Source organism: Capsicum annuum, chromosome 3 (assembly GCF_002878395.1).
Source record: "Capsicum annuum cultivar UCD-10X-F1 chromosome 3, UCD10Xv1.1, whole genome shotgun sequence".
NCBI lineage: Eukaryota > Viridiplantae > Streptophyta > Magnoliopsida > Solanales > Solanaceae > Capsicum > Capsicum annuum.
Window position 1 is genome coordinate 23,296,143 of NC_061113.1, and position 11,516 is coordinate 23,307,658.

An 11,516-nucleotide genomic window follows, 5' to 3' on the forward strand; every position below is an offset into this window, starting at 1 on the left:
ACAGCATAATCATGCATATGCGCACACAAATGAAGAAAATAAGAAAAATGGGAGAGGATTTGAAAAAAAAAAGTAGAAAAATTCATAAAGTAGCAAAAACTAGAAAAACATGCACGTGTATTCTATATAAAAAGAACAAGGGACAAATACTGAAAAAAAACAAAAAGGGTAAGGAAAATGAGAGAAACTTAGGGTGTGTTTGGTATGAAGGAAAATGTTTTCTTGTTGAAAATGTTTTCTTGGAAAACAAGTTGATTTCTTACTTGTTTTCCTATGTTTGGTTGGTGGATAGAAAATATTTTTCGGAAAATATTTTGTAATGTTTGGTTGAAAAATGAAAAGATAATTTTCAAAAAATACATTTTAATCTTTAGCTAAAGTATAAAAATACATTTTAGAAAAATATTTTTTGATCTCAAAAAATATTTTTTGGGGTGTGTTCGATATGAAGGAGGAGAAATATTTTCTAAAAAAATAAGTTGTTTCTTACTTATATTTAGGGGTGAGCATTTAGTTTGTTCGGTTTGATTGTTGAATATCAGTACGGTTTTTTAGTTTTCGAATTGACGAAAATAACAATCATAACCTAACCAAAATTATTTCGATTTGGTTCGGTTTTTACAGATTTGGTTCGGTTATTTCGTATTTTTATTTCGATTTTGAAGATTAAAGTAGTGACCATTTAAAATTGGTGATTTTTCTAGAAAAATAATCTTTTTTCAAACGTATTTTCATTTTCAAATATAATTAATTCAACACTAATGAAATAATCATAAATATCGACTTCGCCGAGTCATCACTGTTGGCGTGACGATAATGGCCGCACGCGGCAGCGACTGTCGACGGCAGTGACGAACTGATCAAACAAACTGAGCAAACGACTGCAACTGTCGTTGGCGATGTTGAAATTTCAAATGAACTGAGGATGGATGAGCGTCGTTGCAGCCTTCACGTTACTATTACGGTCAAAAGCAAAATAACATATTAGGATTTAGGTTTACTAAATGATTATAATTTATATATTTATATGTTATATTAGATTATACTATATTTTTAGTAAATTTACATATAATATGAAATATATATATAAATTATAATATATTATTTATATAATTTTAATTTTTCGATTTATCCGATTTTTTTTTGAAATTTCGAAAACCAAACCGTTTAATCAAATTTCTAAAATTTGAAACCAAAACCAATCCGAAAAATCGAAAAATCAAACCAAAATTAAATTTTGATTCGATTTTTTGATTTTTTCTATTTAAACCAAAATATGCTCAGACCTACTTATATTTGTGTGTTTGTTATGCAAATTGAATAAGTATATGTTTTCTAAAAGTATTTGTATATATTTAACAAAAAGACTGAGAACGAATATGATAAAAATGGTGGGATAAGAAAAAAGTTTTGAATGGTAGGGGGTAGGGGTGGGGTGGGATTGGGGGTTGGGGGTTGGGGTGGGAGATTGAGGGTCGGAATAGGGATGTGTGATTTTGAGAGTTGTATGAATATTTCAATTTAATAGTGATGTTGAAAGAGAGTTTTGGAAAATGTTTTCCTTACTTTTTGAAGGGAAGTCATTTTCCTTAGTTTTAAGGAAAATGAATTGATTTGAAAAATATTTTTCAAAACCTGTAAGCCAACCAAATAGGAGAAAACTGAAAAACAGAAAATGTTTTCCTTCGTACCAAACACACCCTAGAGAAAAAAAATAATGCTGGAAAAGTTAAATGGGTAGTTTGAATGTTGATGTGCAGTATGACCGAAAAAAAGAATTCATTGATATTCGGATCAATCGGTGGATTTCTCTTTGAGTTTTATATATCGAAAAAGAGGCTATAATTCAAAAATTAGTTCTTGTGCATGATATTTTTATTTTTTACATTATTGTATTAACTATTCCATCTTCATTGTTGATATGCCTTGATTTTGATACCTAAATGTTATATAAATATGAGTCACTTAAATTTAGGTGTCATATGATTCGAATGTATATTGTCTTATCGATTTTGAAAGTAATCTAAGTGATAGAATATTCAACCATTATAAGCCTTCAATAATTAAATTTCAAGCTTAGATATTCGTTTGAGGCTTAATTAATTAATTAGTGTAAGCTTGATGGAAAATAGGTTGCGAACTTATTCAAGACCCATTGCGAATTTGAAAAGAGCGAATAAGAATAAAAATAGATAAAAAAAAAATTATAATCTCGAGTTTACAAGAGACAAAATAAATGCCTTTAATACTAGATAAGCTTTAAGCAAGATTAATATTCGTCTCAATTAAGAATGCGACGTACGCTTCTTTCTGAGACATTTAAAAATTCAAGGATACAATAATGCACCTTGACAAATATTTTTCAAAAATTAATTTTTATCGATTTAATACATGAGTTATAGACAACTATTAAACATTAAAATATGAGCAAATTTAGGCTTTTGCATTATTTAGCCAAATAGTTTAAATCTAGATAAGTCAATAAAGCGCACTACTAGAAAATCATCATTTCCCGACAACTATAGTAGTCAGAAATTAGTCGGCAAATAAAGATTTCCGATACTCTTCCGACCGAATTCAGGAGGTTGGCAAAAACCTGGTCGGAAAAAGATTTTCGACTATTGTAGTCGGAAAATTTCCGACTACTTTAGTCGGTATATGAAAATTAGATCCGGTCGTTGAAAAAAATATTCCGACAACAATAATCAGAAAATGAATAAAAAATTATTTAATTAATTTAAATATTCCGCCTACTGTAGTTGAAATATTTTTGACTACAACAGTCGAAATATTTTTGAATTACTTTTAATCATTTATTTTTTTCCGATCACTTCAGTCGGAATATGTGAATAATTATTTTTTAATTACTCCAACTATAGCGGTCGGAATATTTTTGAATTAATAATTATCTCAATTTCATTATACAACTGTTGTGTAGGAATTGTTTGCAACTATTTGACAACACACGATTGTTTTATCAAATAATAAATAATAACTAGAACCAAACAGCTAAATATGGTTAAACTTTTCAAACGACTAGAAAACATAACGAAATTGTCAAGACAACATAGATCATCAAAATAGCATAAAACATCTTAGACAAACATAATTAACAGAAATAGTCAAATACATCAAAATATTTAAAGCATCCTAGGCAAACATCATTAAGGTACATCCCAAACTAATAATCAAGATCAACTTTAAATCTAAATTTCACAATCAACAACTGCGGTCTAATCCTCATCAGATTCAGTGTCGTCTTCATCATCACATGCTTGAGGCATGTACTTCATTATAAGCTTCTCAAATCTAGCAACCCTATCGTCAGAAGTTTTACATCTATCTTTAGCTCTGCTATCTCCTTTCGCATCTCTTCCATTTCTTCCACATTTTGTACGTATAAGCACTGGACGACAATGGTGAAGGCCTACCCGAAGAACGTATAACTCAAAATTCGTAGACTCTACTTTGCTTAGGACCACCCGCCACCTCTGTCCATATTGAATTCATCTATGTGAGTGATGGTTGGAATGGGGTATCGTCCTCTGAAGTTGGCTAAGTCTGACTTCAATTTTTCAAACTTTTTTGAAATTCTTCCTAAAATAAAAATAAATCATTATATCGATAAATCAAAAACGAAGAAAACAAGAAAATAGTGTTGAAGTTTTGATCTTACATATGTGTCCTTAGCACGCATCTCAATCCATTCTTCTCTTGTACCGTCTTCCTTCTTCTTCTTATGCGTCTCCGCGAAGGCTTCAGCAGGAGTGACATCTGCTCCCCCTTTTAATTTTTTCTGTGAAATTTAAAAAATAAGATTGTTAGCAAGGCAAAGGGTAAGAAACCTTCAAAAGGGTCATACAGCAAAGTAGGATCTATTGTATGAAAGACCACAGTATACTGTTTCAATAATTTGGTATGTGCTGCATGTTATTTCTAGAACTAAAGACAACACTACTTGTCATCCCTAATGCTATGTAATAATAATCAGCCTTCCATTTAAGTCAAACTCTAATATCTCATCATCCTTCTTATTCTGTGAAGTAGGCACAACATCACTATCGAAGGATGTTGAAATTTGCGTTCCCGAAACTCCAATTCTCAAACCAGATATGCTAAGATTGGATGAAGATAGAGTTGATGCGGGAGATGCAGCAGGCAGAGAGGAAGAGCTGCTAGGTTGATTAATGTGAAACCCCGAGGAAGAGCCCACATTAAGTGTGGGCATAAAATGAACTGTAGAGCCAGCTAGCCTCTCATGGGAAGAATAGACGTGAAGCTGGCCAGGCGGTGGTATTTTGAAAAATGCATTTGGCAATGAAACGGTCGACTTAGGAGGAGGATAATTTATAGTATCTGGTGGAGGAGATGCACCTATAGGTGGATTATCAGACCGTTTCTTACTTTTCTTGTGTCTATTGCCACCAGATTTCACATGTTTACTTGCCATCTATTTAAACTCTATGCAGAAAAATTGACAAGCGTTACCAAAATTCAGATAACCATAAAAGCTTCTAAACTTCACAGATCATTACATGCAAGGGCACCAAAGAGAAAACTTAAGCACCGAAAGAAAACAACATAGAATTAAAGGAAGGAACAAAAAGGATAACAAAAGCATAGCACAAGGATCTTTATTGGCTATCAAATAGGTCTGTTTAAATAAAACTCATGCCATAAGCACAAGAGAATAGCCATACCAGATTGTAATAGATAAACAGACCTAACATTTCAACTTAACTAGAAGTATTTTATTTTACCTAGAAGTTACTTTGAAATCAAATTTCCCTCATATTCAAAGAAAATGTTCTTGAGATTTTGCATAATCATTTTTGGGCTTGACTTTATACTATTACTATACTATGTTTTTGTGATGTCCAAGGATTCTCCAACTTCATCGCCTTAGCAATAAATCCTGCAATCCCTTATTTATATTCCTCCCTCAACCCCGTACGATTAGGAAGAGTCATATTATCGATTTGAAGGTTCCATCTACATACATAGAAAAAATTAGAAATTGAGATACTTCAACTCAACAACAACAACAACAACATACCCAGTGTATTCCCACCTAGTGGGGTCTGGGGAGGGTAGAGTGTACGCAGACCATACCACTACCTCAAGAGAAGTAGAGAAACTGTTTCCGATAGACCCCCGGCTTAGGACCAATAACAGTATAACAAATACAAAAAGTAAGCGGATACAAACTAGTATGGTATACAAAACAAACTAACAGTATAACAAACACAAAAGATAAGTGCATAATAAACTAGTACGGGATGCAAAACAGCCAACACCACTATCCCTAAAAACTACAGCCCCAACTCTACGAACCAGAAACTCCAGACCCAAACGAGCACTCCCCTATTACTACCGCCGCGCTCCCGCCCCCTAACCCTCTACCCTAATCTGCGTCTTCCACACCTTCCTATCAAGGGTCATGTCCTCTGTAAGCTGTAATTGCTCCATATCATGCCTAATAATCTCCCTCCAATATTTTTTCGGTCTACCTTTAGCCCGCCTAAAATCATCCATAGCGAGTCTCACACCTCTGCACTGGAGCATCAGGGCCCCTCCTCATCACATGCCCGAACCAACGTAGCCTCACTTCTTGCAACTTATCCTCCATTGAGGCAACTCTCACCTTCTCCCAAATAATCTCATTCCTCACCCTATCTTTCCTGGTATGCCCACACATCCAATATCATGTTCAACCTAAAAAAGCATCATATTTCTAACCTAAGAATCATAATTCTAAATAGGAGAAATAAAAAAAAGCAATGAATAGTTATAATCTTAATAAATGTCACGATTATGAATAAAGTCGACTAAGAAAATGTTCTTTGTAATGCGATTTTTGATACCGCAATCAAGGTGGTTCTTCAACCTCCAAAGACTAAAAAACAGGAAAGAACACACAAGCTTGCTAGAAACATTCACCACAAAATCAATATTCAAAACTTAAAACCTAGAAATGCCCCTAATTTGTTGAAAATTTCTAAACTCTCTAAACTAGGAACAATTAAATGAAGTTGAAAACAGGAAGATCTTTACCTTTTTGCTCTCTATACTATTGAAGATTTCTTCTGCAACTGTCAATAATAAGTGTAGAAAATTAAAAATGAGCATGATAATTAAGTGAAGAGTAATACATATTTCATAAATTAAAGCACAACAACAAGAAGATTTTGGTAGTTCAAAACTTTAGTACAAAACCTATTATTAGTCAGATCCAAAATACAGCTAACACATTTCTTCATTCAGAGATGAGATGCTATTTTTCAGTGCTCACTCAAATCTCAGTTCTCCGAAGATGGATTAAAGAGAAAAACTCACCGGAAAATAAATTTTTTACCAAAGCATATGCATGCAATTAAAGCTAATAGAAAAAATTGACTAACTACAAATGCTGAAAATACAAATGAAAAATAGAATTCATATAAAAATGATGAACCTACTAGTAGTTTACCAAAGCCTAAACTGTCACCAAATGAAGCTTACTAAAAATTTTAACAAAGCTGAAATTGCCATGACTAAACACATTTCTAAGAGAAGAATTGACAAGTAAAGTTGAAAAGTGCAAATAAAAATGGAGGCTTAAACTATTACCAAATGAAACTTTAACAAAAAATGAAGACGATTAGGGTTTTGCAGGTGAGAAGAAATGAAAATAACGTTTTTATGGCCTTCTATTTCAGTTTTATTTTTTAATTATCTTAGAGAAATGATTTTCTGATTACTATGGATGGAAAAAAAATATAAAAATTATTTAATTATTTTTTAAAAACTTTCCAACAACAATCGTCATAAATGTAATATAATATTATTATTTTATATTAATTTTTTTTGTGAATATTAGACTATTTTTATTAATAATTTATATAATTTTTTTTATGTAATCTGATTTAGTAGTCGGAAAGTTATAGTATAATTAATAATTTTTTTAAAAATTTTTTTGACAAAAGTCGTCGGAAATTTCGGTCAATATAATGTTGACTATTTTACCCGACTTTTGTTGTCGGAATTTTTTTTTTCAAAATTTTCCGCCAAATATTATGACTGCAGTTGTCAAAAATTTATTTAATAAAATATATAAATTAAAAAAATAAAATTTTCGACTACTGTAGTCGGAAAATTTTTAACTATTTTGGATGGTCGGAATTTGTAGTCGGAAAAATACAAATTTCTAGTAGTGGAGACCGTGCTAGAACCACGAAACTCGAGGGGTGCCTCACACCTTTCTCTTGATCAACAGAATTCCTTACCCAGTCTTCTATTTTCGCAAACCAAAATAAAAGAGTTAATTCCTTTTGATTAGGGATTCAATAAGGTGACTTGGAATACCATAACTCAATTCCAAGTGGTGACTCTGTAAATAAATTAATCCCTATTCAATATAATCACTTTGGAAAAATCCTTCAACTTCGATTCCCGTCAAGCAGGAAAGGGGTGTGACAACATTCTCACCTGAAGTTTTTCTGATAAAACATATCATAACAATAAATTGAGATGCCTTTTTGAATTGGGTGTCAACCTCATTTCAATTGTCCATAAGATAAGATTGATCTCATCTGGCTGAAGTATAACATCATTTGCTTTGGTAGAGGGAGCTGATTCACTTGGATCCTTTCACCTTATCCGCAGATGCATGAAAATGGCTTCTGCTCCTATAGAACAATCTATCAACACATGTATGGGACTATGTACTTTCCTTTCTCTAGATGAGTCTTCAATTGTGGCTTTCTCCACTTTGACACATACCATGTTGTGAAGAAGTTTTGAACAAAATACACAATTTTTTAAATCAATTCAACAAAGTAATACATTTTTTTTTAATACTTTACAAAACTAATATAAAAGTTGTTGGCAGTCAGTGGTGGATCTACACTATAGTCAGGGGTTCATCCGAACCCCCTTCGGCAGAAAATTATGTTATATATACATGGTTAAAATTATTTTTTATGTATATATATTAGATGTTGAACCCCCTTTGATTAGTTTTTATATTCACTTATGAATCCCCTTAGCGAAAATCCTGGCTCCACCACTGTTGGCAGTAACGTATTAGATTTTAAAAAATTAACGGACCAAAATGAACCATAGACGACGTTAAAGTAAGAATCATTACTGATAGTAACATTTTTGACTTAAAACGTTACCGAAAGTAATGAAACTCTACAACTCTGCCACTACTAGAAAACTGTAAATTACATGAGAATTTTACCTAGAGAATAATATTGCAGGAAATACATGCGGATTTACCTACAAAAATATTAAATTCCTCAATATTAAAATATAATATCAGCGAACTACATATTTGCAATAAATTCCGCAGGTCAATTTGGCACCATATTGTGCAAATTTCGTACTTGCAGCATTATCTGGGGAAATGTATCAGCGGGTATATTATCTCTAGGTAAATCCGAAGGTATATGGACAAATATATATATTTTTTAAATCCATAGGAAAATTCTCAGGTAATTTATCCTACGAATTTACGTAGAGATATTTTGGTGGAAATTTATGTGACGGATTTTATTACCTGAAAAATTATTTGGGGATTATTTGCTGTGAATTTTGCTTGAGATTTATTCTTGGAGATTTACCTGTAAAATTATTACCTAGGAAATTATTTAGGGATTATTTGCTGTGAATTTTGCTGGGGATTTACCTGTAAAAATATTACTTGAGAAATTATTGGACGATTGTGTTGCTATAAATTTAACTTAAAAAATTATTTCTTGGGGATTTACATATGATTTTTGTGACTTGAAAAATTTAAATAGGAAAAGAATAAACTTGAAGAATAAAAAAAATAAAATAAAAAGAAATTAGTTATTAAATCGGTGGGTACGTATGATCAAGCAAAAGATGCTCAAGAAATTAAAAGAACAACTTAGGGCTCAAATAGAGCGTGTTTTTCTATTGATTTCAACTGGTTAATTTCAATATAATTGTAAGGCGTCATACTACGCATGCCTCTATAATATATCAATATAATGTACATTTAGGAGTCGTTTGGTGTGAGATATAAGGTATAATAATCATGAAATAAAATAAAAAATTATTTTATTTTACATTGAGTTGAAAGTATTAGGTAGTTTTAGAATTATATACATGATTAGGGGTGAACATTCGGTTTGTTCGATTTACTTGTTTAATATCAATTCCGCTTTTCGATTTTCAAATTGACGAAAATGACAACCATAACCAAATCAAAATAAATTCGATTTGGTTTGATTTCTATAAATTCAGTTCATTTATTTTGGATTTTTATTTCGATTTTGAAGATTAAAGTATTTGATTTTTAAAGGAAAATTGAAAAAATATAAATGATTTTCAACCTTTTATTTATTGTTTACAATGACTTAAATATTTTTTACTCTCTAGATGACTCGAAATCACAATCTCAAGATTGAAAGTAAGGGGGTGCTTACTGTCCGAGCAACTCAAATATTTCAATGACATAAAAATCTATCAAATTACTCAACGTTAATTGTATTTAAATTTCGTCTCACACTTACATAAGTATGTCAAAAAAAGAACAAATGAAAAAAAAATTGACAATCATAATTTATTGAAGGGGAAAAGCAAAAGAATTGCACCATGTAGATTTTGTACCACATCGGATATAGAAAGGTACATTATGTGCTTTATTAGTAAATAGTAAGCAAGTAATAAATGTACATGTGAGATATTGCAGGCAAGTAGCCTTAGAGGAAAGAGGTGATTGATTTATTTACTTCTCTGAAAGTGTAATATTCTGTGACTAGTTCGTAGTTGTTATCAAAAGAAACAAATTTGCAAAAATTGATTTAAAAGTAAAATAATTAAACCTCAAAAATTTATTTGCGGATTTTTCCTATGAAAATTTGTAAGAAATATACTTTCTTTCATCAATTTTTATCAACTTTTTTGCAAGAAAATCCGTAGGTAATTTATATGCGGTTTTAAAATTCCCATGTAACATACTTGGGGATTTTAAAATCTGCAGGTAATAATTACCTGCGAAGGTTTGTTCATCGAATTTTTTTTTGGTAGGAAAATCCGCAGCAAACTATGTTATCTGCGAATTTTCATATATAATCTCCTGAAAGATCCCCATGTAATTTGCTCTTTTCTAGTAGTGTGCCATCTCAGACTCTGTCACACTGCCGAATCAACTCTGCATAGTCTGATGTGGCAGAATTGCAAAGTCTCGTTACCATTGGTAACTTTTTAAGCTAAAAATGTTGTTGTCAGTAATGATTTTTATTTTAACTCCGTTCTGATTCATTAATTTTTTTGAAATTTAATACATTACTGCCAGCAATATTTATACTAATTTTATAAAATTTTTAAAAAATATATTATTTTAATGAATTGAATTAAAAAAATTACTTATTTTGATAAAAAACATATTATTTCATAATATGTTCATAAAAAATTCATATTATGAACATTATCAAAATGAAAAAGGCAAAGAAGAGAAGCAAAATGAGAGTCCTCAATGAACATATTTGCAAACCACCCAGAATGCTCTTTGTCCAACCCAGTCGTGCTCTGCAAGATAAGTAGGAAGCTTTGATCAAAATGGGCTATTATATAAATTGCTTTATCAAAATAGTATTTTTCTTTTGAAAGTTTACAAAACTAGTATGAAACGTACTTGGCAGTAGTATTAGGTTATATTTGTTTAAAAAAATTTATGTGTCAAATCAGCGTTGAGAGTTCACTAGACAGAGTGCAGATAAGTTGAATTGTTACTTGTTAGTTAAGATCAAATTGAAGTGAGTGAATGAGTACTCTTAAAGTGGAAATGCTTAGTTGTCCAACTGAGATCAGGTTTAATTGTTTGTTTATGTGCTATACCTTTATAGTTAGAGATTTGGATAGATAGTGATTTAGAATTAAAATTATATTTTAATATGTAATTTATATTTTTAAAATATTATATTTTTTTTAAATTATGTTTTTTATTACTTATTATAAGTATAGTTTTTTTTTTTATAAAATTTAAAATTATATATCAAGGTTTAAATTTTAGAACACATATCAAAATTGAAATTTGTCTATGAGGTAAATTTGAAATTTGAATTTCAAGATAAAGATTTTATTCAAAATTAATATTACCCTTATATATAAGTCAACAAGGTGTTGGGAGAAAATTAAAGGAAAGGTGTCTTTTAAATCTTGAATGAAGGATTGGTAACATTGACCAACTTAAAGGGTCAAACATAATTAGAAAACTTGATTAAGTTAATTGTGGACTTGATTAATATTTTTAAAACATTCTAATCTTTTCAAAAATACAAATCAACCCAACCCACACCCCTCTTCAATCAAAATCATCGACCATTTCTCTCCTCTCTCTTGATAGCTTCTCTCAACCAATAGTTCTACAAATTTCTCCTTTCAATCCCGACAACTTCAACCTCCGATGATAAATAGTTGGGTTTCGAGTTCCTTTTCGAATTCAACCGTCAATCGACGTGACAACCTTGCTCTTCGGCCACAACAACTTCGAATTCTTCATC

General features: G+C 31.0%; 1 long non-coding RNA gene across 1 annotated transcript; it reads right to left on the reverse strand.

Moving 5' to 3' along the window:
* Window positions 1-3,072: 3,072 nt before the first annotated feature.
* LOC107866439 lies at window positions 3,073-6,675 on the reverse strand. Its single transcript, XR_001672940.2, has 4 exons — window positions 6,610-6,675; window positions 6,055-6,092; window positions 3,677-3,796; window positions 3,073-3,597 (listed from the first exon to the last, which is right to left on the reverse strand). It is a non-coding gene; the product is annotated as an uncharacterized LOC107866439 (long non-coding RNA).
* Window positions 6,676-11,516: the final 4,841 nt, after the last annotated feature.